A 23,311-nucleotide genomic window follows, 5' to 3' on the forward strand; every position below is an offset into this window, starting at 1 on the left:
ACTATGTTTTGAACCATTCCTGTGACACTAGTTATTGATTCCGATGCTTCATTTCATGTTTACTGTATCCCTCTGACCTTCTTATTGACGATGAAACACAGAAATTGCATCGGAATTAAATACAAAAGGCACAATGCCGAATTAAGTACAAGAAGACTGACTCTTCTTACTGTCTATGTTTGAACCTTTCCTGTGACACTAGTTATAGACTCCGATGCTTCACTCCAGGTTTACTGTATGATTTGCACCTTCTTATTGACGATGAAACACAGAAATTGCATCGGCATTAAATACAAAAGGCACAATGCCGACTTCAGTACAAGAAGACTGACTCTTCTTACTGACTATGTTTTGAACCATTCCTGTGACACTAGTTATTGATTCCGATGCTTCATTTCATGTTTACTGTATCCCTTGGACCTTCTTATTGACGATGAAACACAGAAATTGCATCGGAATTAAATACAAAAGGCACAATGCCGAATTAAGTACAAGAAGACTGACTCTTCTTACTGTCTATGTTTTGAACCATTCCTGTGACACTAGTTATAGATTCCGATTCTTCAATTTAGGTCTACTGTATCCCTTGGATCTTCTTATTGACGATGAAACACAGATTTTGCATCGGAATTAAATACAAAAGGCGCAATGCCGACTTAAGTACAAGAAGGCTGACTCTTCCAACTCTCTATGTTTTAAACCATTCCTGTGCCACTAGTTATAGAATCCGATGCTTCACTTCAGGTGTACTGTATCCCTTGGACCTTCTTATTGACGATGAAACACAGAAATTGAATCGGAAGTAAATACAAAAGGCACAATGCCGACTTAAGTACAAGAATACTGACTCATCTTACTTTCTATGTTTTGAACCGTCCCTGTGACACTAGTTATAGATTCCGATGCTTCACTGCAGAATAACTGTATCCCTTGGACCTTCTTATTGACGACGAAACACAGAAATTGCATCGGAATTAAATACAAAAGGCACAATGCCGAATTAAGTACAAGAAGAATGTCTCTTCTTACTGTCTATGTTTGAACCTTTCCTGTGACACTAGTAATAGACTCCGATGCTTCGCTCCAGGTTTACTGTATCCCTTGGACCTTCTTCTTGACGATGAAACACAGAAATTGCTTCGGAATTGAATACAAAAGGCACAATGCCGACTTAAGTACAAGAAGACTGACTCTTCTTACTGTCTATGTTTGAACCTTTCCTGTGACACTAGTAATAGACTCCGATGCTTCACTCCAGGTTTACTTTATCCCTATGACCTTCTCATTGACGACGAAACACAGAAATTGCATCGGAATGAAATACAATAGGCACAATGCCGACTTAAGTACAAGAAGACTGACTGTTCCTACTGTCTATGTTTTGAACCACTCCTGTGACACTAGTCATAGATTCCGATGCTTCACTTCAGGTTTACTGTATCCCTTGGACCTTCTTATAGACGATGTAACACAGAAAATGCATCGGAATCAAATACAAAAGTCACAATGCCGACATAAGTACACGAAGACTGACACTTCTTACTGTCTATGCTTTGAACCATTCCTGTGACACTAGTTGTAGATTCCGATGCTTCACTTCAGGTTCACTGTATCCCTCTGGCCTTCTTATTGACGATGAAACACAGAATTGCATCGGAATTAAATACAAAAGGCACAATGCCGAATTAAGTACAAGAAGACTGACTGTTCTTTCTGTCTATGCTTTGAACCATTCCTGTGACACTAGTTATGGACTCCGATGCTTCACTCCTGATTTACTGTATCCCTTGGACCTTCTTATTGACGATGAAACACAGAAATTGCATCGGAATTAAATACAAAAGGCACAATGCCGACTTAAGTACAAGAAGACCTACTCTTCCTACTGTCTATGATTTGAACCATTCCTGTGACTCTAGTTATAGATTCCGACGCTTCACATCAGGTTTACTGTATCCCTCTAACCTTCGTATTGACGATGAGACACAGAAATAGCATCGGAATTAAAAACAAATGGCACAATGCCGACTTAAGTACATGTAGACTGACTTTACCTACTGTCTATGTTTTGAACCATTCCTGTGACACTAGTTATAGATTCCGATGGTTCATTTCAGGTTTACTGTATCCCTTGGACCTTCTTGTTGACGATGAAACACAGAAATTGCATCGGAATTAAATACAAAAGGCACAATGCCGACTTAAGTACATAAAGACTGACTCTTCTTTCTGTCTATGCTTTGAACCATTCCTGTGACACTAGTTATAGACTCCGATGCGTCACTACTGGTTTACGGTATCCCTTGGACCTTCTTATTGACGATGAAACACAGAAATTGAATCGGAATTAAATACAAAATGCGCAATGCTGAATTAAGTACAAGAAGACTGACTCTTCTTACTGTCTATGATTTGAACCATCCCTGTGACACTAGTTATAGATTCCGATGCTTCACTTCAGGTTTACTGTATCCCTTGGACCTTCTTATAGACGATGAAACACAGAAATTCCATCGGAATTAAATACAAAAGGCACAATACCGACTAAAATACAAGAAGACTGACTCTTCTTACTGACTATGTTTGAACCATTCCTGTGACACTAGTCATAGATTCCGATGCTTAACTTCATAATTACTGTATCCCTCGGACCTTCTTATTCCCGATGAAACACAGATATTGCATAGGAATTAAATACAAACGGCACAATGCCGAGTAAAGTACAAGAAGACTGACTCTTCTGACAGTCTATGTTTTGAACCATTCCTGTGACACTAGTTTTAACATCCGATGCTTCACTTCAGGTTTACTGTATCCCTTGGACCTTCTTATTGACGATGAAACACATAAATTGCATCGGAATTAAATAGAAAAGGCACAATGCCGACTTAAGTACAGGAATACTGACTCATCTTACTGTCTATGTTTTGAACCGTCTCTGTGACACTAATTATACATTCCGAAGTTTCACTCCAGGTTTGCTGTATCCCTTGGACCTTATTAGTGACGTTGAAACACAGACATTGCATCGGAATTAAATACAAAAGGCACAACGCCGACTTAAGTACAAGAAGACTGAGTCTTCTTACTGACTATGTTTCGAACCATTCCTGTGACACTAGTTATAGATTCCGATGCTGCACTTAAGGTTTACTGTATCCCTCTGACCTTCTTATTGACGATGAAACACAAAAATTGCATCGGAATTAAATACAAAAGGCACAATGCCGAATTAAGTACAAGATGACTGACTCTTCTTACTGTCAATGTGTTGAACCATTCCTGCGACACTAGTTGTAGATTCCGATGCTTCACTTCAGGTTTACTGTATCCCTCTGACCTTGTTATTGACGATGAAACACAGAAATTGCATCGGAATTAAATACAAAAGCACAATGCCAACTTAAGTACAAGAAGACTGACTCTTCCTACTGTCTATGTTTTGAACCATTCCTGTGAGACTAGTTATAGATTCCGATGCTTCACTCCAGGTTTACTGTGTCCCTTGGACCTTCTTATTGACGATGAAACACAGAAATTGCATCGGAATTAAGTACAATAGGCACAATGCCGACATAAGTACAAGAAGACTGACTCTTCCCACTGTCTACGTTTTGAACCATCCCTGTGACACTAGTTATAGATTCCGATGCTTCACTTCTGGTTTACTGTATCCCTTGGACCTTCTTATTGACGATGAAACACAGAAATTGCATCGGAATTAAATACAAAAGGCTCAATGCCGACTTAAGTACAAGAAGACTGACACTTCTTACTGTCTATGTTTTGAACCATTCCTGTGACTCTAGTTATAGATTCCGATGCTTCACTTCAGGTTTACTGTATCCCTCTAACCTTCGTATTGACGATGAGACACAGAAATAGCATCGGAATTAAAAACAAATGGCACAATGCCGACTTAAGTACATGTAGACTGACTTTACCTACTGTCTATGATTTGAACCATTCCTGTGACACTAGTTATAGATTCCGATGGTTCATTTCAGGTTTACTGTATCCCTTGGACCTTCTTGTTGACGATGAAACACAGAAATTGCATCGGAATTAAATACAAAAGGCACATGCCGAATTAAGTACAAGAAGACTGACTCTTCTTACTGTCTATGCGTTGAACCATTCCTGTGACACTAGTTATAGACTCCGATGCTTCACTCCAGGTTTACTGTATCCCTCTGACCTTCTTATTGACGATGAAACACAGAAATTGCTTAGGAATTAAATACAAAAGGCGCAATGCCGACTTAAGTAAAAGAAGACTGACTCTTCCTACGGTCTATGTTTTGAACCATTCCTGTGACACTAGTTATAGATTCCGATGCTTCACTTCAGGTTTACTGTATCCCTGTGACCTTCTTATTGATGATGAAACACAGAAATTGCATCGGAATTAAATACAAAAGGCACAATGCCGAATTAAGTACAAGATGACTGACTCTTCTTACTGTCTATGTGTTGAACCATTCCTGCGACACTAGTTGTAGATTCCGATGCTTCACTTCAGGTTTACTGTATCCCTCTGACCTTCTTATTGACGATGAAACACAGAAATTGCATCGGAATTAAATACAAAAGGCACAATGCCAACTTAAGTACAAGAAGACTGACTCTTCCGACTGTCTATGCTTTGAACCATTCCTGTGACACTAGTTATAGATTCCGATGCTTCACTTCTGGTTTACTGTATCCCTTGCATCTTCTTATTGACGATGAAACACAGAAATTGTATCGGAATTAAATACAAAAAGCACAATACCTACTTAAGTACAAGAAAACTGACTCTTCTTACTGACTATGTTTTGAACAATACCTGTGGCACTAGTCATAGATTCCGATGCTTAACTTCAGGGTTACTGTATCCCTTGGACCTTCTTATTGACCATGGAACACAGAAATTGCATCGGAATTAAATACAAAAGGCACAATGCCGACTTAAGTCCAAGAAGACTGACTCCTCTTACTGACTATGTTTTGAACCATTCCTGTGACACTAGTTATTGATTCCGATGCTTCACTTCATATTTACTGTATCCCTCTGACCTTCTTATTGACGATGAAACACAGAAATTGCATCCGAATTAAATACAAGAGGCCCAATGCCGACTTAAGTACAAGAAGACTGACTCTTCTTACTGTCTATGTATTAAACCATTCCTGTGACACTAGTTAAAGATTCCGATGCTTCAATTGAGGTCTACTGTATCCCTTGGACCTTCTTATTGACGATGAAACACAGATTTTGCATCGGAATTAAATACAAAAGGCACAATGCCGACTTAAGTACAAAAATACTGACTCATCTTACTTTCTATGTTTTGAACCGTCCCTGTGACACTAGTTATAGATTCCGATGCTTCACTCCATAATTACTATATCCCTTGGACCATCTTATTGACGATGAAACACAGAGATTGCATCGGAATTAAATACAAAAGGCACAATGCCGAATTAAGTACAAGAAGACTGACTCTTCTTACAGACTATGTTTTGAACTATTCCTGTGACACTAGTTATAGATTACGATGCTTCGCTTCAGGATTACTGTACCCCTCTGACCTTCTTATTGACGATGAAACACAGAAATTGCATCGGAATTAAATACAAAAGGCACAATGCCGAATTAAGTACAAGAAGATTGACTCTTCTTTCTGTCTATGCTTTGAACCATTCTTGTGACACTAGTTATAGACTCCGATGCTTCACTCCTGGTTTACTGTATCCCTTGGACCTTCTTATTGACGATGCAACACAGAAATTGCATCGGAATTAAATACAAAAGGCATAATACCGACTTAAGTACAAGAAGACTGACTCTTATTCCTGACTATATTTTGAACCATTCCTGTGACACTAGTCATAGATTCCGATGCTTACTTCAGGATTATTGTATCCCTTGGACTCTCTTATAGACGATGTAACACAGAAATTGCATCGGAAACAAATACAAAAGGCACAATGCCGACATAAGCACAAGAAGACTGACACTTCTTACTGTCTATGTTTTAAACCATTCCTGTGACACTAGTTATAGATTCCGATGCTGCACTTCAGGTTTACTGTATCCCTCTGGCCTTCTTATTGACGATGAAGCACAGAAATTGCATCGGAATTAAATACAAAAGGCACAATGCCGGCTTAAGTACAAGAAGACTGACTCTTCTTACTGTCTATGCTTTGAACCATTCCTGTGACACTAGTTATAGATTCCGATGCTTCAATTTAGGTCTACTGTATCCCTTGGACCTTCTTATTGACGATGAAACACAGATTTTGCATCGGAATTAAATACAAAAGGCCCAATGCCGACTTAAGTACAAGAAGGCTGACTCTTCCAACTGTCTATGTTTTAAACCATTCCTATGCCACTAGTTATAGATTCCGATGCTTCACTTCAGGTTTACTGTATCCCTTGGACCTTCTTATTGACGATGAAACACAGAAATTGCATCGGAATTAAATACAAAAGGCACAATGCCGACTTAAGTACAAAAATACTGACTCATCTTACTTTCTATGTTTTGAACCGTCCCTGTGACACTAGTTATAGATTCCGATGCTTCACTCCAGAATTACTATATCCCTTGGACCATCTTATTGACGATGAAACACAGAAATTGCATCGGAATTAAATACAGAAGGCACAATGCCGAATTAAGTACAAGAAGACTGACTCTTCTTACAGACTATGTTTTGAACTATTCCTGTGACACTAGTTATAGATTACGATGCTTCGCTTCAGGATTACTGTATCCCTCTGACCTTCTTATTGACGATGAAACACAGAAATTGCATCGGAATTAAATACAAAAGGCACAATGCCGAATTAAGTACAATAAGACTGACTCTTCTTGCTGTCTATGTGTTGAAACATTCCTGTGACACTAGTTATAGACTCCGATGCTTCACTCCAGGTTTACTGTATCCCTCTGACCTTCTTATTGACGATGAAACACAGAAATTGCTTAGGAATTAAATACAAAAGGCACAATGCCGACTTAAGTGAAAGAAGACTGACTCTTCCTACGGTCTATGTTTTGAACCATTCCTGTGACACTAGTTATAGATTCCGAGGCTTCACTTCAGGTTTACTGTATCCCTGTGACCTTCTTATTGACGATGAAACACAGAAAATGCATCGGAATTAAATACAAAAGGCATAATGCCGACTTAAGTACAAGAAGACTGACTCTTATTCCTGACTCTATTTTGAACCATTCCTGTGCCACTAGTCATAGATTCCGATGCTTAACTTCAGGATTACTGCATCCCTTGGACCTTCTTATTGACGATGAAACACAGTAATTGCATCGGAATTAAATACAAAAGGCACAATGCCGACATAAGTACAAAAGACTGACACTTCTTACTGACTAAGCTTTGAACCATTCCTGTGACACTAGTTTTAGCTTCCGATGCTTCACTTCAGGTTTATTGTATCCCTCTGGCCTTCTTAGTGACGATGAAACACAGAAATTGCATCGGAATTAAATACAAAAGGCACAATGCCGAATTAAGTACAAGAAGATTGGCTCTTCTTTCTGTCTATGCTTAGAACCATTCCTGTGACACTAGTTATAGATTCCGATGCTTCACTTCAGGTTTACTGTATCCCTGTGACCTTCTTATTGACGATGAAACACAGAAATTGCATCGGAATTAAATACAAAAGGCACAATGCCGACATAAGTACAAGAAGACTGACTCTTCTTGCTGACTAAGTTTTGAACCATTCCTGTGACACTAGTTATAGTTTCCGATGCTTCACTTCAGGTTTACTGTTTCCCTCTGGCCTTTTTATTGACGATAAAACACAGAATTGCATCGGAATTAAATACAAAAGGCACAATGCCGAATTAAGTACAAGAAAACTGACTCTTCTTTCTGTGTATGCTTTGAACCATTCCTGTGACACTAGTTATAGACTCCAATGCTTCACTCCTGGTTTACTGTATCCCTTGGACCTTCTTATTGACGATGAAACACAGAAATTGCATCGGAATTAAATACAAAAGGCACAATGCCGACTTAAGTACAAGAAGACTGACTCTTCTTACTGACTATGATTTGAACCATTCCTGTGACACTAGTTATAGATTCCGATGCTTCGCTTCAGGTTTACTGTATCCCTCTGACCTTCCTGTTGACGATGAAACACAGAAATTGCATCGGAATTAAATACAAAAGGCACAATGCCGAATTAAATACAAGAAGACTGACTCATCTTACTGTCTATGTGTTGAACCATTCCTGTGACACTAGTTATAGATTCCGATGCTTCACTTCAGGTTAACTGTATCCCTCTGACCTTCTTATTGACGATGAAACACAGAAATTGCATCGGAATTAAATACAAAAGGCACAATGCTGACTTAAGTGCAAGAAGACTGACTCTTCCGACTGTCTATGCTTTGAACCATTCCTGTTACACTAGTTATAGATTCCGATGCTTCACTTCAGGTTAACTGTATCCCTGTGACCTTCTTATTGACGATGAAACACAGAAAATGCATCGGAATTAAATACAAAAGGCATAATACCGACTTAAGTACAAGAAGACTGACTCTTATTCCTGACTATACTTTGAACCATTCCTGTGACACTAGTCATAGATTCCGATGCTTAACTTCAGGATTACTGCATCCCTTGGACCTTCTTATTGACGATGAAACACAGAAATTGCATCGGAATTAAATACAAAAGGCACAATGCCGACATAAGTACAAAAGACTGACACTTCTTACTGACTAAGCTTTGAACCATTCCTGTGACACTAGTTATAGATTCCGATGCTTCACTTCAGGTTTACTGTATCCCTGTGGCCTTCTTATTGACGATGAAACATAGGAATTGCATCGGAATTAAATACAAAAGGCACAATGCCGACATAAGCACAAGAAGACTGACACTTCTTACTGTCTATGTTTTGAACCATTCCTGTGACACTAGTTATAGATTCCGATGCTTCAATTCAGGTCTACTGTATCCCTTGGACCTTCTTATTGACGATGAAACACAGATTTTGCATCGGAATTAAATACAAAAGGCCCAATGCCGACTTAAGTACAAGAAGGCTGACTCTTCCGACTGTCTATGTTTTAAACCATTCCTATGCCACTAGTTATAGATTCCGATGCTTCACTTCAGGTTTACTGTATCCCTTGGACCTTCTTATTGACGATGAAACACAGAAATTGCATCGTAAGTAAATACAAAAGGCACAATGCCGACTTAAGTACAAAAATACTGACTCATCTTACTTTCTATGTTTTGAACCGTCCCTGTGACACTAGTTATAGATTCCGATGCTTCACTCCAGAATTACTATATCCCTTGGACCATCTTATTGACGATGAAACACAGAAATTGCATCGGAATTAAATACAAAAAGCACAATGCCGAATTAAGTACAAGAAGACTGACTCTTCTTACAGACTATGCTTTGAACTATTCCTGTGACACTAGTTATAGATTACGATGCTTCGCTTCAGGATTACTGTATCCCTCTGACCTTCTTATTGACGATGAAACACAGAAATTGCATCGGAATTAAATACAGAAGGCACAATGCCAAATTAAGTACAATAAGACTGACTCTTCTTACTGTCTATGTGTTGAAACATTCCTGTGACACTAGTTATAGACTCCGATGCTTCACTCCAGGTTTACTGTATCCCTCTGACCTTCTTATTGACGATGAAACACAGAAATTGCTTAGGAATTAAATACAAAAGGCACAATGCCTACTTAAGTAAAAGAAGACTGACTCTTCCTACGGTCTATGTTTGAACCATTTCTGTGACACTAGTTATAGATTCCGAGGCTTCACTTCAGGTTTACTGTATCGCTGTGACCTTCTTATTGACGATGAAACACAGAAAATGCATCGGAATTAAATACAAAAGGCATAATACCGACTTAAGTACAAGAAGACTGACTCTTATTTCTGACTCTATTTTGAACCATTCCTGTGCCACTAGTCATAGATTCCGATGCTTAACTTCAGGATTACTGCATCCCTTGGACCTTCTTATTGACGATGAAACACAGTAATTGCATCGGAATTAAATACAAAAGGCACAATGCCGACATAAGTACAAAAGACTGACACTTCTTACTGACTAAGCTTTGAACCATTCCTGTGACACTAGTTTTAGCTTCCGATGCTTCACTTCAGGTTTATTGTATCCCTCTGGCCTTCTTATTGACGATGAAACACAGAAATTGCATCGGAATTAAATACAAAAGGCACAATGCCGAATTGAGTACAAGAAGATTGGCTCTTCTTTCTGTCTATGCTTTGAACCAATCCTGTGACACTAGTTATAGACTCCGATGCTTCACTCCTGGTTTACTTTATCCCTTGGACCTTCTTATTGACGATGAATCACAGATTTTGCATCGGAATTAAATACAAAAGGCACAATGCCGACTTAAGTACAAGAAGTCTGACTCTTCCAACTGCCTATGTTTTAAGCCATTCCTGTGCCATTAGTTATAGATTCCGATGCTTCACTTCAGGTTTAGTGTATCCCTTGGAGCCTCTTATTGACGATGAAGCACAGAAATTGCACCAGAAGTAAATACAAAAGGCACAATGCCGACTTAAGTACAAGAATACTGACTCATCTTACTTTCTATGATTTGAACCGTCCCTGTGACACTAGTTATAGATTCCGATACTTCACTCCAGAATTGCGGTATCCCTTGGACCTTCTTATTGACGATGAAAGACAGAAATTGCATCGGAATTAAATACAAAAGGCACAATGCCGACTTAAGTACAAGAAGACTGACTCTTCTTACTGACTATGCTTTGAACTAGTCCTGTGACACTAGTTATAGATTACGATGCTTCGCTTCAGGCTTACTGTATCCCTCTGACCTTCTTATTGACGATGAAACACAGAAATTGCATCGGAATTAAATACAAAAGGCACAATGCCGACTTAAGTAAAAGAAGACTGACTCTTCCTACGGTCTATGCTTTGAACCATTCCTGTGACACTAGTTATAGATTCCGATGCTTCACTTCAGGTTTACTGTATCCCTGTGACCTTCTTATTGACGATGAAACACAGAAATTGCATCGGAATTAAATACAAAAGGCACAATGCCGACATAAGTACAAGAAGACTGTCACTTCTTACTGACTAAGTTTTGAACCATTCCTGTGACACTAGTTATAGTTTCCGATGCTTCACTTCAGGTTTACTGTATCCCTCTGGCCTTTTTATTGACGATAAAGCACAGAATTGCATCGGAATTAAATACAAAAGGCACAATGAAGAATTAAGTACAAGAAAACTGACTCTTCTTTCTGTCTATGCTTTGAACCATTCCTGTGACACTAGTTATAGACTCCAATGCTTCACTCCTGGTTTACTGTATCCCTTGGACCTTCTTATTGACGATGAAACACAGAAATTGCATCGGAATTAAATACAAAAGACACAATGCCGACTTAAGTACAAGAAGACTGACTCTTCTTACCGTCTATGATTCGAACCATTCCTGTGACTCTAGTTATGGATTCCGATGCTTCACTCCAAGTTTACTGTATCCCTTGGACCTTATTATTGACGATGAAACACAGAAATTGCATCAGAATTAAATAGAAAATGCAACGTGATGACTTAAGTACAAGAAGACTGACTCTTCTTACTGACTATGTTTTGAAACAATCCTGTGACACTAATTATAGATTCCGATGCTTCACTTCAGGTTTACTGTATCCCTCTAACCTTCTTATTGACGATGAGACACAGAAATAGCATCGGAATTAAATACAAATGGCACAATGCCGACTTAAGTTCATGTAGACTGACTTTTCCTACTGTCTATGTTTTGAACCATTCCTGTGACACTAGTTATAGATTCCGATGGTTCATTTCAGGTTTACTGTATCCCGTGGACCTTCTTATTGACGATGAAACACAGAAATTGCATCGGAATTCAATACAAAAGGCACAATGCCGACTTAAGTACAAGAAGACTGACTCTTCTTTCTGTCTATGCTTTGAACCATTCCTGTGACACTAGTTATAGACTCCGATGCGTCACTCTAGGTTTACTGTATCCCTTGGACCTTCTTATTGACGATGAAACACAGAAATCGCATCGGAATTAAATACAAAAGGCACAATGCCGAATTAAGTACAAGAAGACTGACTCTTCTTACTGTCTATGATTTGAACCATTCCTGTGACTCTAGTTATGGATTCCGATGCTTCACTCCAAGTTTACTGTATCCCTTGGACCTTATTATTGACGATGAAACACAGAAATTGCATCAGAATTAAATAGAATATGCAACGTGATGACTTAAGTACAAGAAGACTGACTCTTCTTACTGACTATGTTTTGAAACAATCCTGTGACACTAATTATAGATTCCGATGCTTCACTTCAGGTTTACTGAATCCCTTGGACCTTCTTATTGACGATCAAACACAGAAATTGCATCGGAATTAAATACAAAAAGCACAATGCCGATTTAAGTACAAGTAGACTGACTCTTCTTACTGTTTACGTTTTGAACCATTCCTGTGACTCTAGTTATAGATTCCGATGCTTCATTTCAGGTTTACTGTATCCCTCTTACCTTCTTATTGACGATGAAACACAGAAATTGCATCGGAATTAAATACAAAAGGCACAATGCCGACTTAAGTACAAGAATACTGACTCATCTTACTTTCTATGTTTTGAACCGTCCCTGTGACACTAGTTATAGATTCCGATGCTTCACTCCAGGTTTACTGTATCCCTTGGATCTTCTTATTGACGATGAAACACAGAAATTGCATCGGAATTAAATACAAAAGGCACAATACCGACATAAGTACAAGAATACTGACTCTTCCTACTGACTATGTTTGGAACCATTCCTCTGACACTAGTCATAGATTCCGATGCTTAACTTCAGGATTACTGTATCCCTTGGACCTTCTTATTGACGATAAAACTATGAAATTGCATCGAAATTAAATACAAAAGGCACAATGCCGACTTAAGTGCAAGAAGACTGACTCTTCCGACTGTCTATGCTTTGAACCATTCCTGTGACACTAGTTATAGATTCCGATGCTTCACTCCAGGTTTACTGTGTCCCTTGGACCTTCTTATTGACGATGAAACACAGAAATTGCATCGGAATTAAATACAATAGGCACAATGCCGACTTAAGTACAAGAAGACTGACTCTTCCCACTGTCTAAGTTTTGATCCATTCCTGTGACACTAGTTATAGGTTCCGATGCTTCACTTCAGGTTTACTGTATCCCTTGGACCTTCTTATTGACGACGAAACACAGAAATTGTATCAGAATTAAATACAAAAGGCACAATACCGACTTAAGTACAAGAAGACTGACTCTTCTTACTGACTATGCTTTGAACAATACCTGCGGCACTAGTCATAGATTCCGATGCTTAACTTCAGAATTACTGTATCCCTTGGACCTTCTTATTGACGATGAAACACAGAAATTGCATCGGAATTAAATACAAAAGGCACAATGCCGAATTAAATACAAGAAGACTGACTCTACTTACTGTCTATTTTTGAACCATTCCTGTGACACTAGTTATAGACTCCGATGCTTCACTCCAGGTTTACTGTATCCCTCACACCTTCTTGTTGACGATGAAACACAGAAATTGCATCGGAATTAAATATAAAATGCACAATACCGACATAAGTACACGAATACTGACTCTTCTTACTGACTATGTATTGAACCATTCCTGTGACACTAGTCATAGATTCCGATGCTTCACTTCAGGTTTACTGTATCCCTGAAACCTTCTCATTGACGATGAATTACAGAAATTGCATCGGAATTAAATACAAAAGGCACAATGCCGACTGAAGTATAGGAATACTGACTCATCTTACTGTCTATGTTTTGAATCGTCTCTGTGACACCAGTTATACATTCCGATGCTTCACTCCAGGTTTGCTGTATCCCTTGGACCTGCTTATTGACGTAGAAACACAGACATTGCATCGGAATTAAATACAAAAGGCACAACGCCGACTTAAGTACAAGAAGACTGACTCTTCTTACTGTCTATGGGTTGAACCATTCCTGTGACACTAGTTATAGATTCCGATGTTTCACTTCAGGTTTACTGTATCCCTCTGACCTTCTTATTGACGATGAAACACAGAAATTGTATCGGAATTAAATACAAAAGGCACAATACCGACTTAAGTACAAGAAGACTGACTCTTCTTACTGACTATGCTTTGAACAATACCTGTGGCACTAGTCATAGATTCCGATGCTTAACTTCAGGATTACTTTATCCCTTGGACCTTCTTATTGACGATGAAACACAGAAATTGCTTAGGAATTAAATACAAAAGGCACAATGCCGACTTAAGTAAAAGAAGACTGACTCTTCCTACGGACTATGTTTTGAACCATTCCTGTGACACTAGTTATAGATTCCGAGGCTTCACTTCAGGTTTACTGTATCCCTGTGACCTTCTTATTGACGATGAAACACAGAAAATGCATCGGAATTAAATACAAAAGGCATAATACCGACTTAAGTACAAGAAGACTGACTCTTATTCCTGACTCTATTTTGAACCATTCCTGTGCCACTAGTCATAGATTCCGATGCTTAACTTCAGGATTACTGCATCCCTTGGACCTTCTTATTGACGATGAAACACAGTAATTGCATCGGAATTAAATACAAAAGGCACAATGCCGACATAAGTACAAAAGACTGACACTTCTTACTGACTAAGATTTGAACCATTCCTGTGACACTAGTTTTAGCTTCCGATGCTTCACTTCAGGTTTATTGAATCCCTCTGGCCTTCTTATTGACGATGAAACACAGAAATTGCATCGGAATTAAATACAAAAGGCAGAATGCCGAATTGGATACAAGAAGATTGGCTCTTCTTTCTGTCTATGCTTTGAACCATTCCTGTGACACTAGTTATAGACTCCGATGCTTCACTCCTGGTTTACTTTATCCCTTGGACCCTCTTATTGACGACGAATCACAGATTTTGCATCGGAATTAAATACAAAAGGCACAATGCCGACTTAAGTACAAGAAGTCTGACTCTTCCAACTGCCTATGTTTTAAGCCATTCCTGTGCCATTAGTTATAGATTCCGACGCTTCACTTCAGGTTTAGTGTATCCCTTGCAGCCTCTTATTGACGATGAAGCACAGAAATTGCATCAGAAGTAAATACAAAAGGCACAATGCCGACTTAAGTACAAGAATACTGACTCATCTTACTTTCTATGATTTGAACCGTCCCTGTGACACTAGTTATAGATTCCGATGCTTCACTCCAGAATTGCTGTATCCCTTGGACCTTCTTATTGACGATGAAAGACAGAAATTGCATCGGAATTAAATACAAAAGGCATAATGCCGACTTAAGTACAAGAAGACTGACTCTTCTTACTGACTATGCTTTGAACTAGTCCTGTGACACTAGTTATAGATTACGATGCTTCGCTTCAGGTTTACTGTATCCCTCTGACCTTCTTATTGACGATGAAACACAGAAAGTGCATCGGAATTAAATACAAAAGGCACAATGCCGAATTAAGTACAAGAAGACTGACACTTCTTACTGTCTATGTGTTGAACCATTCCTGTGACACTAGTTTTTGACTCCGATGCTTCACTCCAGGTTTACTGTATCCCTCTGACCTTCTTATTGACGATGAAACACAGAAATTGCTTCAGAATTAAATACAAAAGTCACAATGCCGACTTAAGTAAAAGAAGACTGACTCTTCCTACGGTCTATGCTTTGAACCATTCCTGTGACACTAGTTATAGATTCCGATGCTTCACTTCAGGTTTACTGTATCCCTGTGACCTTCTTATTGACGATGAAACACAGAAATTGCATCGGAATTAAATACAAAAGGCACAATGCCGACATAAGTACAAGAAGACTGTCACTTCTTACTGACTAAGTTTTGAACCATTCCTGTGACACTAGTTATAGATTCCGATGGTTCATTTCAGGTTTACTGTATCCCTTGGACCTTCTTATTGACGATGAAACACAGAAATAGCATCGGAATTAAATACAAAAGGCACAATGCCGAATTAAGTACAAGAAGACTGACTCTTCTTACTGTCTATGATTCGAACCATTCCTGTGACTCTAGTTATGGATTCCGATGCTTCACTCCAAGTTTACTGTATCCCTTGGACCTTATTATTGACGATGAAACACAGAAATTGCATCAGAATTAAATAGAAAATGCAACGTGATGACTTAAGTACAAGAAGACTGACTCTTCTTACTGACTATGTTATGAAACAATCCTGTGACACTAATTATAGATTCCGATGCTTCTCTTCAGGTTTACTGAATCCCTTGGACCTTCTTATTGACGATCAAACACAGAAATTGCATCGGAATTAAATACAAAAGGCACAATGCCGATTTAAGTACAAGTAGACTGACTCTTCTTACTGTTTACGTTTTGAACCATTCCTGTGACTCTAGTTATAGATTCCGATGCTTCACTTCAGGTTTACTGTATCCCTCTGACCTTCTTATTGACGATGAAACACAGAAATTGCATCGGAATTAAATACAAAAGGCACAATGCCGACTTAAGTACAAGAAGACTGACTCTTCTTACTGTCTATGCTTTTAACCATTCCTGTGACACTAGTTATAGATTCCGATGCTTCAGTCCAAGTCTACTGTATCCCTTGGACCTTCTTACTGACGATGAAAGACAGAAATTGCATCGGAATTAAATACAAAAAGCACAATGCCGACTTAGTAAAAGAAGTCTGACTCTTCTTACTGTCAATGTTTGAACCATTCCTGTGACACTAGTTATAGATTCCGATGCTTCACTCCGGTTTACTGTATACCTTGGACCTTCTTATCGACGATGAAACACAGGAATGGCATCAGAATTAAATAGAAAATGCAAAGTGATGACTTAAGTACAAGAAGACTGACTCTTCTTACTGACTATGCTTTGAACCAATCCTGTGACACTAATTATAGATTCCGATGCTTCACATCAGGTTTACTGTATCCCTTATACCTTCTTATTGACGATGAAACACAGAAATTGCATCGGAATTAAATACAAAAGGCACATTGCCGACTTAAGTACAAGAATACTGACTCATCTTACTTTCTATGTTTTGAACCGTCCCTGTGACACTAGTTATAGATTCCGATGCTTCACTCCAGGTTTACTGTATCCCTTGGACCTTCTTATTGACGATGAAACACAGAAATTGCATCGGAATTAAATACAAAAGGCACAATACCGACATAAGTACAAGAATACTGACTCTTCCTACTGACTATGTTTTGAACCATTCCTCTGACACTAGTCATAGGTTCCGATGCTTAACTTCAGGATTACTGTATCCCTTGGACCTTCTTATTGACGATAAAACTATGAAATTGCATCGGAATTAAATACAAAAGGCACAATGCCGACTTAAGTACAAGAAGACTGACTCTTCTTACTGACTATGATTTGAACCATTCCTGTGACACTAGTTATAGATTCCGATGCTTCGCTTCAGGTTTACTGTATCCCTCTGACCTTCCTGTTGACGATGAAACACAGAAATTGCATCGGAATTAAATACAAAAGGCACAATGCCAAATTAAATACAAGAAGACTGACTCTTCTTACTGTCTATGTGTTGAACCCGTCCTGTGACACTAGTTATAGATTCCGATGCTTCACTTCAGGTTTACTGTATCCCTCTGACCTTCTTATTGACGATGAAACACAGAAATTGCATCGGAATTAAATACAAAAGGCACAATGCCGACTTAAGTGCAAGAAGACTGACTCTTCCGACTGCCTATGCTTTGAACCATTCCTGTGACACTAGTTATAGATTCCGATGCTTCACTCCAGGTTTACTGTGTCCCTTGGACCTTCTTATTGACGATGAAACACAGAAATTGCATCCGAATTAAATACAAAAGGCACAATGCCGAATTAAATACAAGAAGACTGACTCTACTTACTGTCTATTTTTGAACCATTCCTGTGACACTAGTTATAGACTCCGATGCTTCACTCCAGGTTTACTGTATCCCTCACACCTTCTTGTTGACGATGAAACACAGAAATTGCATCGGAATTAAATATAAAATGCACAATACCGACATAAGTACACGAATACTGACTCTTCTTACTGACTATGTTTTGAACCATTCCTGTGACACTAGTCATAGATTCCGATGCTTCACTTCAGGTTTACTGTATCCCTGAAACCTTCTCATTGACGATGAATTACAGAAATTGCATCGGAATTAAATACAAAAGGCACAATGCCGACTGAAGTATAGGAATACTGACTCATCTTACTGTCTATATTTTGAATCGTCTCTGTGACACTAGTTATACATTCCGATGCTTCACTCCAGGTTTGCTGTATCCCTTGGACCTGCTTATTGACGTAGAAACACAGACATTGCATCGGAATTAAATACAAAAGGCACAACGCCGACTTAAGTACAAGAAGACTGACTCTTCTTACTGACTATGTTTTGAACCATTTCTGTGACACTAGTTATAGATTCCGATGCTGTACTTCAGGTTTACAGTATCCCTCTGACCTTCTTATTGACGATGAAACACAGAAATTGCATCGGAATTAAATACAAAAGGCACAATGCCGACTTAAGTACAAGAAGACTGACTCTTCTTACTGTCTATGGGTTGAACCATTCCTGTGACACTAGTTATAGATTCCGATGCTTCACTTCAGGTTTACTGTATCCCTCTGACCTTCTTATTGACGATGAAACACAGAAATTGTATCGGAATTAAATACAAAAGGCACAATACCGACTTAAGTACAAGAAGACTGACTCTTCTTACTGACTATGCTTTGAACAATACCTGTGGCACTAGTCATAGATTCCGATGCTTAACTTCAGGATTACTTTATCCCTTGGACCTTCTTATTGACGATGAAACACAGAAATTGCATCGGAATTATATACAAAAGGCACAATGCCGAGATAAGTACAAGAAGACTGACTCTTCTTACTGTCTAAGTTTGAACCTTTCCTGTGACTCTAGTTATCGATTCCGATGCTTCACTTCAGGTTTACTGTATCCCTCTGAACTTCTTATTGACGATGAAACACAGAAATTGCATCGGAATCAAATACAAATGCCACAATGCCGACTTCAGTACAAGAAGACTGTCTCTTCTTACTGTCTATGTTTTGATCCATTCCTGTGACACTAGTTATACATTCCGATGCTTCACTCCAGAATTACTGAATCCCTTGGACCTTCTTATTGACGATGAAACACAGAAATTGCATAGGAATCAAATACAAAAGGCACAATGCCGAGTTAAGTACAAGAAGACTGACTCTTCTTACTGACTATGTTTTGAACTATTCCTGTGACAATAGTTATAGATTACAATGCTTCGCGTCAGGTTTACTGTATAACTCTGACCTTCTTATTGACGATGAAACACAGAAATTGCATTGGAATTAAATACAAAAGGCACAATGCCGAATTAAGTACAAGAAGGCTGACTCTTCTTACTGTCTATGTGTTGAACCATTCCTGTGACACTAGTTATAGACTCCGATGCATCACTCCAGATTCACTGTATCCCTCTGACCTTCTTATCGACGATGAAACACAGAAATTGCTTCGGAATTAAATACAAAAGGCACAATGCCGACTTAAGTAAAAGAAGACTGACTCTTCCTACGGTCTATATTTTGAACCATTCCTGTGACACTAGTCATTCATTCCGATGCTTAACTTCAGGATTACTGTATTCCTTGGACCTTCTTATTGACGATGAAACACAGAAATTGCATCGGAATTAAATACAAAAGGCACAATGCCGACATAAGTACTAGAAGACTGACACTTCTTACTGACTAAGTTTTGAACGATTCCTGTGACACTAGTTATAGATTCCGATGCTTCACTTCAGGTTTACTGTATCCCTCTGGAATTCTTATTGACGATGAAACACAGAATTGCATCAGAATTAAATACAATACCACAATGCCGAATAAAGTACTAGAAGACTGACTCTTCTTTCTGTCTATGCTTTGAACCATTTCTGTGACACTAGTTATAGACTCCGATGCTTCACTCCTGGTGTACTGTATCCCTTGGAACTTCTTATTGACGATGAAACACAGAAATTGCATCGGAATTAAATACAGAAGGCACAATGCCGACTTAAGTACAAGAAGACTGACTCTTCTTACTGTCTATGTTTTGAACCACTCCTGTGACTCTAGTTATAGATTCCGATGCTTCACTTCAGGTTTACTGTATGCCTCTAACATTCTTATTGACGATGAGACACAGAAATAGAATCGGAATTAAATACAAATGGCACAATGCCGACTTAAGTACATGTAGACTGACTTTTCCTACTGTCTATGGGTTGAACCATTCCTGTGACTCTAGTTATAGATTCCGATGCTTCACTTCAGGTTTACTGTATCCCTCTGACCTTCTTATTGACGATGAAACACAGAAATTGCATCGGAATTAAATACAAAATGCAGAATGCCGACTTAAGTACATGAAGACTGATTCTTCTTTCTGTTTATGCTTTGAACCATTCCTGTGACACTAGTTATAGACTCCGATGCGTCACTCCAAGTTTACTGTATCCCTTGGACCTTCTTATTGACGATGAAACACAGAAATTGCATCGTAATTAAATACAAAAGGCACAATGCCGAATTAAATATAAGAAGACTGACTCTTCTTACTGTCTATGATTAGAACCATTCCTGTGACTCTAGTTATAGATTCCGATGCTTAACTTCAGCATTACTGTATCCCTCTGACCTTCTAAGTGACGATGAAGCACAGAAATTGCATCGGAATTAAATACAAAAAGCACAATGCCGACTTATGTACAAGAAGACTGACTCTTCTTACTATCAATGTTTTGAACCATTCCTGTGACACTAGTTTTTTATTCCGATGCTTCACTTCAGGTTTACTGTATCCCTTGGACCTTGTTATCGACCATGAATCACAGAAATTGCATCAGAATTAAATAGAAAATGCACAGTGATGACTTAAGTACAAGAAGACTGACACTTCTTACTGACTATGTTGTGAACCAATCCTGTGACACTAATTATAGATTCCGATGCTTCACATCAGGTTTACTGTATCCCTTGGACCTTCTTATTGACGATGAAACACTGAAATTGCATCGGAATTAAATACAAAAGGCACAATGCCGACTTAAGTACAAAAATACTGACTCATCTTACTTTCTATGTTTTGAACCGTCCCTGTGACACTAGTTATAGATTCCGTTGCCTAACTCCAGGTTTACTGTATCCCTTGGACCTTCTTATTGACGATGAAACACAGAAATTGCATCGGAATTAAATACAAAAGGCACAATACCGACATAAGTACAAGAATACTGACTCTTCTTACTGACTATGTTTTGAAACATTCCTGTGACACTAGTCATAGATTCCGATGCTTAACTTCAGGATTACTGTATCCCTTGGACCTTCTTATTGACGATGAAACTAAAAAATTGCGTCGGAATTAAATACAAAAGGCACAATGCCGACTTAAGTACAAGAAGACTGACTCTTCATACAGACTATGCTTTGGACCATTCTTGTGACACTAGCTACAGATTCCGATGCTTGACTTCAGGTTTACTGTATCCCTCAAACCTTCTTATTGACGATGAAACACGGAAATTGCATTGGATTTAAATACTAAAGTCACAATGCCGACTTAAGTACAAGAAGCCTGACTCTTCTTAGTGTCTATGCTTTGAACCATTCCTGTGACTCTAGTTATAGATTCCGATGCTTCACTTCAGGTTTACTGTATCGCTCCGACCTTCTTAATGACGATGAAACACAGAAGTTGCATCGGAATTAAATACAAAAGGCACAATGCCGACTTATGTACAGGAAGACTGACTCTTCTTACTGTCTATGTTTGAACCATTCCTGTGACACTAGTTATAGATCCCGATGCTTCAATTCAGATCTACTGTATCCCTCTGACCTTCTTATTGACGATGAAACACAGAAATTGCATAGGAATTAAATACAAAAGGCACAATGCTGACTTAAGTACTAGAATACTGACTCATCTTACTTTCTATGTTTTCAACCGTCCCTGTGACACTAGTTATAGACTCCGATGCTTCACTCCAAGTGTACTGTATCCCTCAGACCTTCTTGTTGACGATGAAACACAGAAATTGCAACGGAATTAAATACAAAATGCACAATACCGACATAAGTACAAGAATACTGACTCTTCTTACTGACTATTTTTGAACTATTCCTGTGACACTAGTCATAGATTCCGATGGTTAACTTCAGGTTTACTGTATCCCTTGGACCTTTTTATTGACGATGAAACACAGAAATTGCATCGGAATTGAATACAAAAGGCACAATGCCGACTTAAGTACAAGAAGACTGACTCTTCTTAGTGTCTATGTTTTGAACCATTCCTGTGACTCTAGTTATAGTGTCCGATGCTTCACTTCAGGTTTACTGTCTCCCTCTGACCTTCTTATTGACGATGAAACACAGAAGTTGCATCGGAATTAAATACAAAAGCACAATGCCGACTTAAGTACAAGAAGACTGACTCTTTTTACTGTCTATGTTCTGAACCGTTCCTGTGACACTAGTTATAGATTTCGATGCTTCAATTCAGGTCTACTGTATCCCTTGGACCTTCTTATTGCCGACGAAACACAGAATTTGCATCGGAATTAAATACAAAAAGCACAATGCCGACTTAAGTACAAGAAGACTGACTCTTCTTACTATGTTTTGAACCATTCCTGTGACACTAGTTATAGATTCCTATGCTTCACATCAGGTTTACTGTATCCCTCTGACCTTCCTATTGACGACGAAACACAGAAATTGCATCGGAATTAAATACAAAAGGCACAATGACGACTTAAGGACAAGAAGACAGACTCTTCATACTGACTATGATTTGAACCATTCTTGTGACACTAGCTATAGATTCCGATGCTTCACTTCAGGTTTACTGCATCAATTAAACCTTCTCATTGACGATGAATTACAGAAATTGCATCGGAATTAAATACAAAAGGCACATTGCCGACTTAAGTACAAGAAGACTGACTCTTCTTACTGTCTATGTTTTGAACCATAGCTGTGACTCTAGTTATAGCTTCCGATGCTTCACTTCAGGTTTACTGTCTCCCTCTGACCTTCTTATTGACGATGAAACACAGAAGTTGCATCGGAATTAAAT

This window comes from Schistocerca piceifrons, chromosome 9 (genome assembly GCF_021461385.2).
Source record: "Schistocerca piceifrons isolate TAMUIC-IGC-003096 chromosome 9, iqSchPice1.1, whole genome shotgun sequence".
NCBI lineage: Eukaryota > Metazoa > Arthropoda > Insecta > Orthoptera > Acrididae > Schistocerca > Schistocerca piceifrons.